This window comes from Haematobia irritans, chromosome 2 (genome assembly GCF_050003625.1).
Source record: "Haematobia irritans isolate KBUSLIRL chromosome 2, ASM5000362v1, whole genome shotgun sequence".
In the NCBI taxonomy this organism is placed as follows: domain Eukaryota; kingdom Metazoa; phylum Arthropoda; class Insecta; order Diptera; family Muscidae; genus Haematobia; species Haematobia irritans.
Genome location: NC_134398.1, coordinates 69,785,336 through 69,796,412, shown reverse-complemented (window position 1 = coordinate 69,796,412; position 11,077 = coordinate 69,785,336). Strand labels below are relative to the sequence as shown.

Here is an 11,077-nt window from a genome sequence, read left to right as displayed (position 1 = left end):
AAGTACAAAAGGATTACAGCCTATTTCTGATATCCGAACGAAAGCAATTGCGAACGAACGGTAGTCACTCACTTTCGTCTAGATTTGGGTTTCTCTAACTTCCTTTCGTTCGTTCGCATGGCTTACGTTACTGTCAAATGCTAGCATTACCAGATCTCAATTATTTGAATTTCTTGAAAAAGGCCCATACATTTTAAAAATTATTTTCCATAAAATTCAATCTGGCATCCCCGTTTATTTGGCAAAATTTTCCTGCTTCTGATATTTGGTTTAGTTCAATAATTTTTTAACAAATTAGCCCGCGTAGAGAGATAAGGATTTGTATTTCCATATTTCTACAATAAGGTAAGTACCCTGCCAGCATTTCAAAGTTCCATTTCATCGTCATCGTTACTACAGACTCGTAAATGTCACTTCAACCATCATGAAAAGGTACATCAAAAAGTACATGAAAGTATTTTGCCATCCCTACTACGATTTTATTTTTTGTGAAACGCCAAGCGCAACCAGCTTGTTATATTTTAATTAAATAAAAACGAAAATAAAGTTCTGAAAACATAGATTATACGCTTAAAATTGCGAAAGGTATATTGGTGAACAATTTTTGATTTTCCAAATGGAATAAAGTGATTGTTTTTCAGATATTTTACAGACATGCTGCTTCCATCAAATAAAAACACTAGTTGATAGACGCTGCAACATGTAACTCGCTACTTGTAACTCAACATCATCATTAATGCTAAAAATTATTTAAAATGTAATGTGATAGTGGTATAAATGTTATATTTTTAAGAATTTGTAAATGTTTACACAAATTAATAAATATCTAAACAAACGTGTTTTACTCGACCACAATGATTCTTTTACAACTATCTTAAAATGCACTTTTTCTGATTGTTTGGAGGGTCCCTTATTGGCGTCGTTCTAAATTGATCTATAAAGGCACCTAATAATTGCACTCATGCGAAACCTTTTTGTCGTAACTTTTGCGTGGTACAACTTCTCAATAGTGACGGCGCTTTTCCGACGAGTTTTTGATATCGTATACGATTGTTTTCGACGTGGTGGAGATTCTCAGAAGTGTCGTCAACTTCCAAAAATGTTGGCAGGGTACTATGTTCGCTTTTCGCGTTGAAATTTTCGTGGTTACTTTATTAAAACAGTTCAATATAAAGCAGACAAATTAACTCAATTGATGTGTAGTTTCTTGTTCCATTAGTTTTCGGCAAGATTTTACAGGAATAAGTTTGTTTTCATTTATAATTTTGATTATTTAAGGAAAAGTAATCGCGAAAATAATGTGGTTTTCAACTCGAAAACCGAACATAGTACCTACCCATAATTACAGTTCAGTTCTCCTTTTAATGAGTGTTTCATTCGAAATGTATGTGTTTGTTCGAGTTAGACTTTTCATTAAACGGTCCCTATAGCGGTTATAAAGAAAAAATAGATCGATAAAATCACTTTTATCACATATTTACATTAAAACCTTTAATAAATTTATAAATTATTAAGTTTTTCCTTAAGCTGAGTACTATGTTCCGTTTTCAAGCTGAAAACCAGCTTGTTTTCACGGTTACTTTTTTAATTAACTAATTTAGAAATATAAAATTTTTTGCAATCAATTCCTCGGATCTTTTCCATCCATTATTTGGCAAGACTCGATCAATATCTAATCGTCTTCATAAATATATTTGTACTTTTAATTTAGTGTTTTGGTGAAAAACCCGAACATAGTACTCACCTTTATTTACTAATGCCTTTTTCACAAATCGAAAGGTCTTTACCAAGTGAGTGGTTTTGACATTTCAGTTTGACAAAATGCAAACGAATCGAGTTACAGAAACCCAGTCTTTGAGATTACGTTACGTCTTCGTTCGCATTGACTTTCGTTTCGATTTTCGTTTAGATACCCCTTAGGGAAACCAAAATCAGCTGTTTTTCGTTTTGTATGCGAACGAAGACTAGAATTCGGATAGCAGAAATAGGCTGTTAATGCGCTTTACAGACTATCAGTTATTCCGGGCGGAATGTCGGTGTTTGTAAAGAATCTTACAGTGTGTCGGATCGACACGACTTGTCGGCGATGACTAAATAATCGGTAAATGTGTCATCGATCCCATAAACATGCAGCAGTATCGATTATGCCTTCGGACCTAACTTATAATCATGTATGTTCTGGGTTTCACGTGACAGAGATTTCACCTTTCACATGCATCTCCCCCAAAAATTTTTAGTTGTTCTGTGTTTCCCGTGGAACAAGATTTTTCGAATTCGCTTGCCGAAAATGAAAATCTGCAAATCATATGGTTTGCAGAAAAAAGTAAACAAGTTGTTTACATTGCTGTCATAAACTAAGTATTTTTCAAATTTTTGGAAAAAATCAAAATGCCTGCTTCGTTTTTGTTAATGGTTAATGGCCCTGCCAACATTTTTTGAATTTGGGGACTCTTTTGAGAATCCCCACTACGTCGAAAACAATCATATACGACATCAAAAACTCGTCGGAAAAGCGCCGTCACTATTGAGAAGTTGTACCACCCCAAGTTACTACAAAAATGTTTCGCATGAGTGCAATTATTAGGTGCCTTTATAGATCAATTTAGAACGACGCCAATAAGGGACCCTCCAAACAATCAGAAAAAGTGCATTTTAAGATAGTTGTAAAAGAATCATTGTGGTCGAGTAAAACACGTTTGTTTAGATATTTATTAATTTGATTAAACATTTACAAATTCTTAAAAATATAACATTTATACCACTATCACATTACATTTAACATAATTTTTGGCATTAATGATGATGTTGAGTTACAAGTAGCGAGTTACATGTTGCTGCGTCTATCAACCAGTGTTTTTATTCCATGGAGGCAGCGTGTCTGTAAAATATCTGAAAAACAATCACTTTATTCCATTTGGAAAATCACCAAATTGTTCACCAATATACCTTTCACAATTTTAAGCGTATAATCTATGTTTTCAGAACTTTATTTTCGTTTTTATTTAATTAAAATATAACAAGCTGGTTGCGCTTGGCGTTTCACAAAAAAAAAAATGGCTTTTTTAACAGTAGGGATGGCAAATTACTTGCATGTACTTTTTGATGTACCTTTTCATGATGGTTGAAGTGACATTTACGAGTCTGTGGTAACGATGAGGTTGAAATGGAACTTTGAAATGCTGGCAGGGGGTATACGAAGAAACTCATTTTCTGACACACGGATACAAAGGCGCCGATTGTGCGATGTTACAAATCCAATGGATATTCCAAATTCTTGGTAAGATGACTTTATAATATTTACTCGGCTGACTTCTTTTATTTTTTTAGTTTTGTGGGCTTAATCCGTTTGAACAAGGAAGGATTTTCGCTTATTCTTGACAAGATTTCTCCATATCTTGGACATGGGTCCATACCAGCCCCAATTCAAGTGGCGGCTGCTTTAAGGTTTTTTGCAGTTGGTTCTTTTCAAGGAGTTATAGCCAATGATATGTATCTAAACATTGGAAGAACTACGTTTTGTAAAATATTGTGGAAAGTTGTAAATGCCATAGAGGATCACATATGTCCATCGTGGATTACAATGTATATGAGTTCTGTAGAAATAAATGCATCAAAGTTATATTGTTTTCAATTTAATTTTGTTTACTTTTGTAAGAGTTCAGAGACGAGCAACTAATTTGAAGATTTAAGACGATGCGCAAAAACTTTTAACGCCGTTAGAAATAATCGTTATGTTCGCTCTAAAATCGACTACAAATGAAATTAATTAATTTTCATCGCATTACAAATTCAAAATTGCCGAATATTTTGTATGTTACGCTTTTTTAGTAAATAAGAGAAATAATTTTTTTGAAGTAAAATATTTTTGTACCGACGGCGAGAAATGTTGCCGCAGTTTATTATGCTTGACTGACTCTTGCCTATGACACTTTGCAGATGTAATGTTGCCAATCGTTTAAAGATATTTTGGGTTCAAAAATATTGTTTTCATTTATTTGATTTGATTCAAAAAGTAATTTGTTTTTATTTTAAATGTAAGACTAATCGTATTCATACAAAATTCATTAACAATTAACAAGCAATATCATTATTTTTCTCAATTATAAAAGTTTCAATGCGCTTTCTCAAACTCTTGCAACACCGTCATTTCGAACTTACACAAAATCAGCTGCTTTTAAGCAACCACCATTTTTTTTGCAACAAGTGAGAGGGGAATCTTGGAAAATTTGTGATACATTTTTAAATTTTGTTTTTAAGAGGTCTTTTGTGCTATTTTATCATCAAATACTTATGAAGCACATAGAAAACATATGATAGATTCAAATAAATAATTTACTTTGGTTTAAAAATCCTTCGTTTTGCAAATATAGAAGAATGCAATAAAAAAATTGTCCGTGCAAAGTTCTCCCATCTGTGAGGTGAAAAGTTGCATGCAGAACAACCCCTACGGGAACAATTCACTGCAAGTCGTTCATGTGAAACCCAGAACATACACGAATGTGCACAATATATGGGATATGTTCGACACGAACACTATCGTCCGGAATAACTGATAGTCTGTAAAGCGCATAACACAAGTGTACGCAAATATACCAAATCTAATCGAAATGTTTTGCTGAATAAGATAGCTATATGAAATTGCTGTTTTTGTCATAATTTTTTGTTTTGTTGAATTGGACTAGGTGTGCGTTTACCCATTACACGCCAAGACCATTTAAAATAAAATAAAAACAAATTTAAATTCATTTACACTTAACTTCACTTAAAAAAATTAAAAAAAAAAACTAAAACAAAAAAATAAAAATAAAAAGCATAAAACATAAAACATAAAAACAAAAAGAAACTTTGCCTAATTTCATTTATAAACAAAGTTCTGCGATATTAAATGTTGCCAATTTTCTTTACTCAAGCGAGTTCAATGGCAGGAAATGAGTTAAGAATTATAGCAATTTGAAATTTCTTTTTAATTTACTTATGTTCTTTTGTTAATAAAATTGAATTAAACTAAATTGCTTTAATGTACAACAATTTTTGGCGCTGTAGTTTGTTATTACTTAAACTATTTAAAAAATCCTGAAAATTTCGGGATCCCGAAAAAAATCTCGGGATTCTATATTTTAAAATCGCGAATCCCGGGATTTATAAAAATCGATCACGAATGACATCCCTAGTAGAATTCAACTTACACTCAGAAAAAAGCGCATTCGAAACTAAAGGAAAAAATGTTTATCTATTTAGTTTAGCCATTTTATTTCCATTAAGTTAAATTTTTGTGTGAAATAATAAAATATACTTATTTCAGTAAAAAAATCCTAAACTGAAAGCAGTTAGGAATAGTTCATTAACTAGAATAAGGCATGGAATTTTACTAATACTGTTTTCTTCGCTGGGTATAAGAATTTACTACTGAACAAGAAAATTTTATTCACTGATAACAAAGCATTCGTAAAAATAAACAAAAACCGAACTAAAACCAAGTTTCCTCAAATTTTGTAAAATTTCTTATAAAACGATAATTCTGACTTCCTTTATTATAGAAAGCTTATCATACATACGAATAACACTTGGCATAGAAAAATATTTTAGTTCATTCGTACTAAGAAGTATTCAATCCTTTCAAAACTTAAGGAAACACACTTGTTAGAATATAGGAAATTTTCCAATATTTCTTTTATCTACCTGTAATCGATACCTGTCATCGATATGTTTGCGCGTGGGTTGTTTTTTTTTTTTAGTTGGAATCGCGTTGTTATGGTATACGGAGAGATTGTTAAGAAATAATATAGTAAAATAATATAATAAATAACAAATTAAATATTTATATTAACATTTGTGAACATTTGCCTTTTTTTCAAAATTATTGAACATAAATAACAAACAACAAGTCTATCAATGTTCGTGATGACGTATAAAGAAAGAAAACAGCAACAGAACAACAACCCCTTCATTCGTCTTAATTTTGAAATCAATTATCAGGTAACATTCATACAGTGACGCTAACCTTTTGTGAAAAAATTGGTTTATGATTTTTTTGTAGGTATTGAAATTGTAAAAGGAGGACAAAATCGTTACGCAGCATCTTATTAAAAGTGAAAGGAATAAGAAGAAGAAAAGAATTACGTTTTACAGTTGGTAACTTTACATGGAAATTGGAAATAGTGGAATAATAAGCTAATATTTCAAGGCCAGTCGATGCTGTTAATTCTTAATAAATATATTTAATATATTAATAAAACATGTCTTTTATTGAAGAAAAAATTTCTATATAAATAAATAAAACTGTATATAAAAACGAAGGTAAGCGGTTCTAATTTTGAAGTAAAAGGTTTACCACAAATATGTAAGATTTTTCCCAAGGCATATTAAAGAGGTAATTAATTAATATGCCTTGGATTTTTCCAAATGAATGAAAAAAGTTCAATAAAATCATTCCATATATGAATTCAATTCAGTTAATTTTTTTCATTCTGTAGTATAGTGGTACATAAATATAGGAAAATTTTAACTAATATATGGAATGCATTCTACCTAATTTTTACGAAAATCATATCGTTCAAACAAATAAAAATGTCTTTGGCGCTATACGAAGTTCAACTTTCTTCACAATGAGTTCATTTAACTTAAAGAAGTGGTCACTTTTTTCTGGGTGTATGAGCAACAATTTCTCAACTGCCCAATAAACACAAACGTTTGAAAAATGCTAAATTTCAACAATTTTTCAAAAATTTTTTCAAAGGATTAGGGTAAGATTCAAGTTGAGAAATTGTTGAGAAAATCGCGTTCTCAACAAAAAACAGACACACTGAAAAAACAGTGAACCCACCAGGCATAAGCGTAGGAAGGCCTCTGGGGAGGGGGCTTAGACCCCCCAGAAAAAAATTTAGCACCCCCCCAGAATTTGAAAACCTATTTACGATTTTACATTTTTATAAAAATTAAACAAGTATATACAACCGCACAAAGTTCCGCTAAAGACTTTCATGCACAATCGAATTACTTGGGTTGTGGTAGCAGTTGCCGATGGCAATGTTTGAAGTCTGATATTTATGAAATAGAGCCGTGATTGAACCTATGGTTTAGTTGAATAACTAACAGCCTGTTTCTGTATGTCGATCGAGTTCAATCGTAGACTGAAATGCATAGAAACAGCTGTTTTTTGGTTATAAATTCAGGTGTTTGTTTCCATTTTAGTCGATCCACAGAGCTCATTCGACATACAGAAACAGGCTGTAAAGCCCTTTATTATATTGTTTAGTCTGGTTTAGTCATCCTAATCAAAAAATGGTAATTGGTATTAAAACTATTCTTTCATAAATTAATATCTTAATAATGCTGCAAAAAAGCGTCGCCAGAAAAGAAGTGAAAATGTTCTTTTTGGGTCCGGAAGTGGTGAAAAATTGGCGGAGAAACGATGAATGTAATAGGAACTCGTCATAGAACGAATGTCCACCGTTTCAACAGCCGTTGCAATAAATTTACATCACTTCTTACTTCTTCAAATTCAGAGTTTTGAATGTGAATTAAAAAATTGTGTGATATTTTCCCAAATAAATAATTTTTATTTATTCGTTTTTTATTTGATTTTTGGTCGACCTTTTGTTAGAATTCTATAAATATTTATAAAGACCTCGAGCTTCAAGAAACATTAATTTATAATAATTTTTATATTTTTTTATGACTTTTAATGCACTCTAACGCTTGTTTCAATATTTTCAAAAATTATCGATTTTTCTATAATGGATTTACCATTTTTGTGGCAAAATTTGAATAATTTTTACCATTTTATTTATTCTTACTCTTTTTTTAAACTATTTGAAAAAAGAAAACAAAAATTACGCATTAAAATATAAAAAAACTGAAGTAAAAAACTTCCTGTGTAGTTAATATAATTAACTTCTTTGTGAGGACATTTGTGCCTTTAAAACAAATCCCAATTTTTTTGCTGGGAATAGTGTGGAACTACTTTTAGTTGCTTTATTATATATTATTTTGATGTCAATTTTTCTATTCTTTTTTATGAAATAAAACAATAATTGAACCTATAAGTTCAGTCTATAAATTTTTAGCTAGGGGGGCTATAGCCCCCCCCCCTAGGAAAATTGTCTAGCTACGCTAATGCCACCAGGAAGAAAACTTTTGATTAATTTTAGAAAATTTTGAATAGTTTTAGAAATTTTTAACTAAACAGTATTACAAGCGCTGGCATCACGCCGATATCAAAAAAATAAGTAAATATTTTTCGACAAATTCAAAGAATTTATTAGACATAAATATTTTTTTTTTCACTTTTTAAAAAAAAATTTGTAGTTTGAAGGAAAAAATTGGAGTTAAAAATTGCAAGAATGTCTTTAGTGACATACGAAGTTCATGATGGACGCTGTTGTAGTAAAATTTACAAATTTTAAGAAATAATGAACTATTTTGTGAGAAGTACGAATTTAGTAAAACTTTTTACTTCGTTTGTGTATAATTTTTTCCCGTCTTTTAGTCCTTTAACTAACGTACGCAAAAAATTATTAGAGTAAATGAAACTTTCTCCAAATATAATAATTTCATGAACTAAAATATAGTTAAATTGGCTTTAGTGAAATAGTGAGTTCACTTTTTTTTGAGTGCATTACCCTCAACAGTGAAACACATTAGCAATAATATCTCAAGTGTTATCCTCAAATTGAAATGCATCGCTACTTAATAATTTGTCAAACAATTTTCGATGCGAGTCAAATTCAAAATTAACATCGTTCACCCAGAAAAAAGTGACCCCTTCTTTAAGTTAAAATGAACTCATTGTGAAGAAAGTTGAACTTCGTATAGCGCCAAAGACATTTTTATTTGTTTGAACGATGTGATTTTCGTAGAAATTAGGAATAATGCATTCCATATATTAGTTAACATTTTCCTATATTTATATACCACTATACTACAGAATGAAAAAATTTAACTAATTTGAATTCATATATGGAATGATTTTATTGAAATTTTTTCATTCATTTCGACAAATCTTACACATTTGTGGTAAAACTTTTACTTCATAATTAGAACTGCTTACCTTCGTTTTTAAATACAATTTTATTTATTTCTATAAGCAATTTTATCTTCAATAAAAGACATGTTTTATTAATATATTGAATATATTTATCAAGATTCAACAGCATCGAATCTCTTTGAAATATTAGTTTATTATTCCACTATTTCCAATTTCCGTGTGATATTATCAACTGTAAAACGCACTTTTTCTTCTTCTTGTACTTTTCACTTTTAATGAGTTGCTGCCTAACGATTTTGTCCTCCTTTTACAATTTCAATACCTACAAATATAAAAAATCATAAAACATTTTTGTTGCAAAAGGTTAGCGTCACTGAATATTACCTGATAATTGAAGATTCCAAAATGAAGACAAATGAAAGGGTTGTTATTCTGCTGGTGTTTTCTTTCTTTATACACTATCACGAACATTGATAGATTTATTTAAAAAAACGAAAATTTTTCTCACTAATTTAAAATAACAAATATTTTATATATTTTATTTGTTATTTATTATATTATTTTACCATATTATTTTTTAACAATCTCTCCGTATACCAAAACAACGCGATTCCAACTAAAAAAACAACCGACGCGCAAATATATCGATTACACCCACGCGCAAACACATCGCTTACGATGACAGGTCTCGATTACAGGTAGACAATAGAAATTTAGGAAAATTTCCTTTATTCTAACAAGTGTGTTTCCTTAAATTTTGAAAGGATTGCATACTTCTTAGTACGAATGAACTAAAATATTTTTCTATACCAAGTGTTGTTCGTATGTATGAAAAACTTTCTATTATAAAGGAAGTCGCAATTATCATTTTATAAGAAATTTTACTAATTTTGAGGAAACTTGGTTTTAGTTCGGTTTTTGTTTATTTTTACGAATGCTTTGTTATCGGTGAATAAAATTTTCTTTTTCAGTAGTAAATTCTTATACCCAGCGAAGAAAATAGTATGAGTAAAATTCCATGCCTTATTCTAGTTAATGAACTATTCCTAACTGCTTACAGTTTAGGATTTTTTTACTGAAACGAGTAAATTTTATTATTTTTCACAAAAATTTACCTTAATGGAAATAAAATGGATAAACTATATTGATGAAAATTTTTTCCTTTAGTTTCGAAGGCACTTTTTTCTGGGTGTTGCAAATACTTTTCAACCTAAATTTGTATGAATGATATCCCCACTTCAAATTGAAAGTCAAAGCCAAAATTCTATGAATTTTGTATAATTTATTCATTTTCATCAAAATAAAATATATAATAATACACTACACTACATAATACACTATAATACCAATTGAAAAATAATATTATTATTAAACATATCAACAAATAAGAACAAAACAACAAAACTTTAAATATCTTAAACATTATTTGTAAACACTTTTGCATTGATCATTCGATTTCCTTCCTGTTGGTGTCATAAAACAGCATTAAACATTTTTAACATGCGGGCAATTTGAAATTAGGAACGTACTGGACCGCGTGTTAGAATAGATTTCCAGCAGAAGGAATTCACAAAATATCCATTTTAAACTGATAATAGCATATGAATTAAACTGACGATGTGATGCACATTTTCATCCAGAAGTTGTTGATTTCAACAATTTGTTGTTATTAACAATTTTAATTGGTTGCACTTGTAATGTTTCTGGAAACTTTTTCTTGTCGATAAGCCACTCATTTTTCATTGGTCAGCTTCTTAATGTTTGCAAGAATGTAGCATCCAAAGATTTTAGTTTTCTGCAAAGAGATTTAAATTTAGTGACTTCTCTAAAGTGTTGATTTAATTTTTCATATTGACGTACCAATTATTATAAACTATTTGAAGCAGTTCCAGTTAATTGTCCACCATTTTTTCATCGGTCAGTTTTTTAATGTTTTCAAGAACGTAGAATCCATAATTTTAGTTTTCTGCAAAGAGATATACATTTAGTGACTTCCTTAAAGTTTTATTTCATTTTTTATTTTCACTTACCTATTTTTATAAACTATTTGGTTATTTGTCTAAAATTTTCCATTTTTTTTATTTCTTGCAA

The 11,077-nt window shown here is 30.0% G+C and overlaps 2 long non-coding RNA genes across 2 annotated transcripts; one reads left to right on the top strand and one right to left on the bottom strand.

Annotated features, from left to right (window-relative positions):
• The first annotated feature begins 399 nt into the window (after nucleotides 1–399).
• On the top strand, nucleotides 400–855 carry LOC142227665 (uncharacterized). Its single transcript, XR_012719957.1, has 2 exons — nucleotides 400–585; nucleotides 642–855. It is a non-coding gene; the product is annotated as an uncharacterized LOC142227665 (long non-coding RNA).
• A 1,820-nt stretch (nucleotides 856–2,675) lies between these two features.
• On the bottom strand, nucleotides 2,676–3,340 carry LOC142227664 (uncharacterized). The gene is made up of 2 exons (XR_012719956.1): nucleotides 2,947–3,340; nucleotides 2,676–2,878 (listed from the first exon to the last, which is right to left on the bottom strand). It is a non-coding gene; the product is annotated as an uncharacterized LOC142227664 (long non-coding RNA).
• Between the last annotated feature and the right edge of the window lie 7,737 nt (nucleotides 3,341–11,077).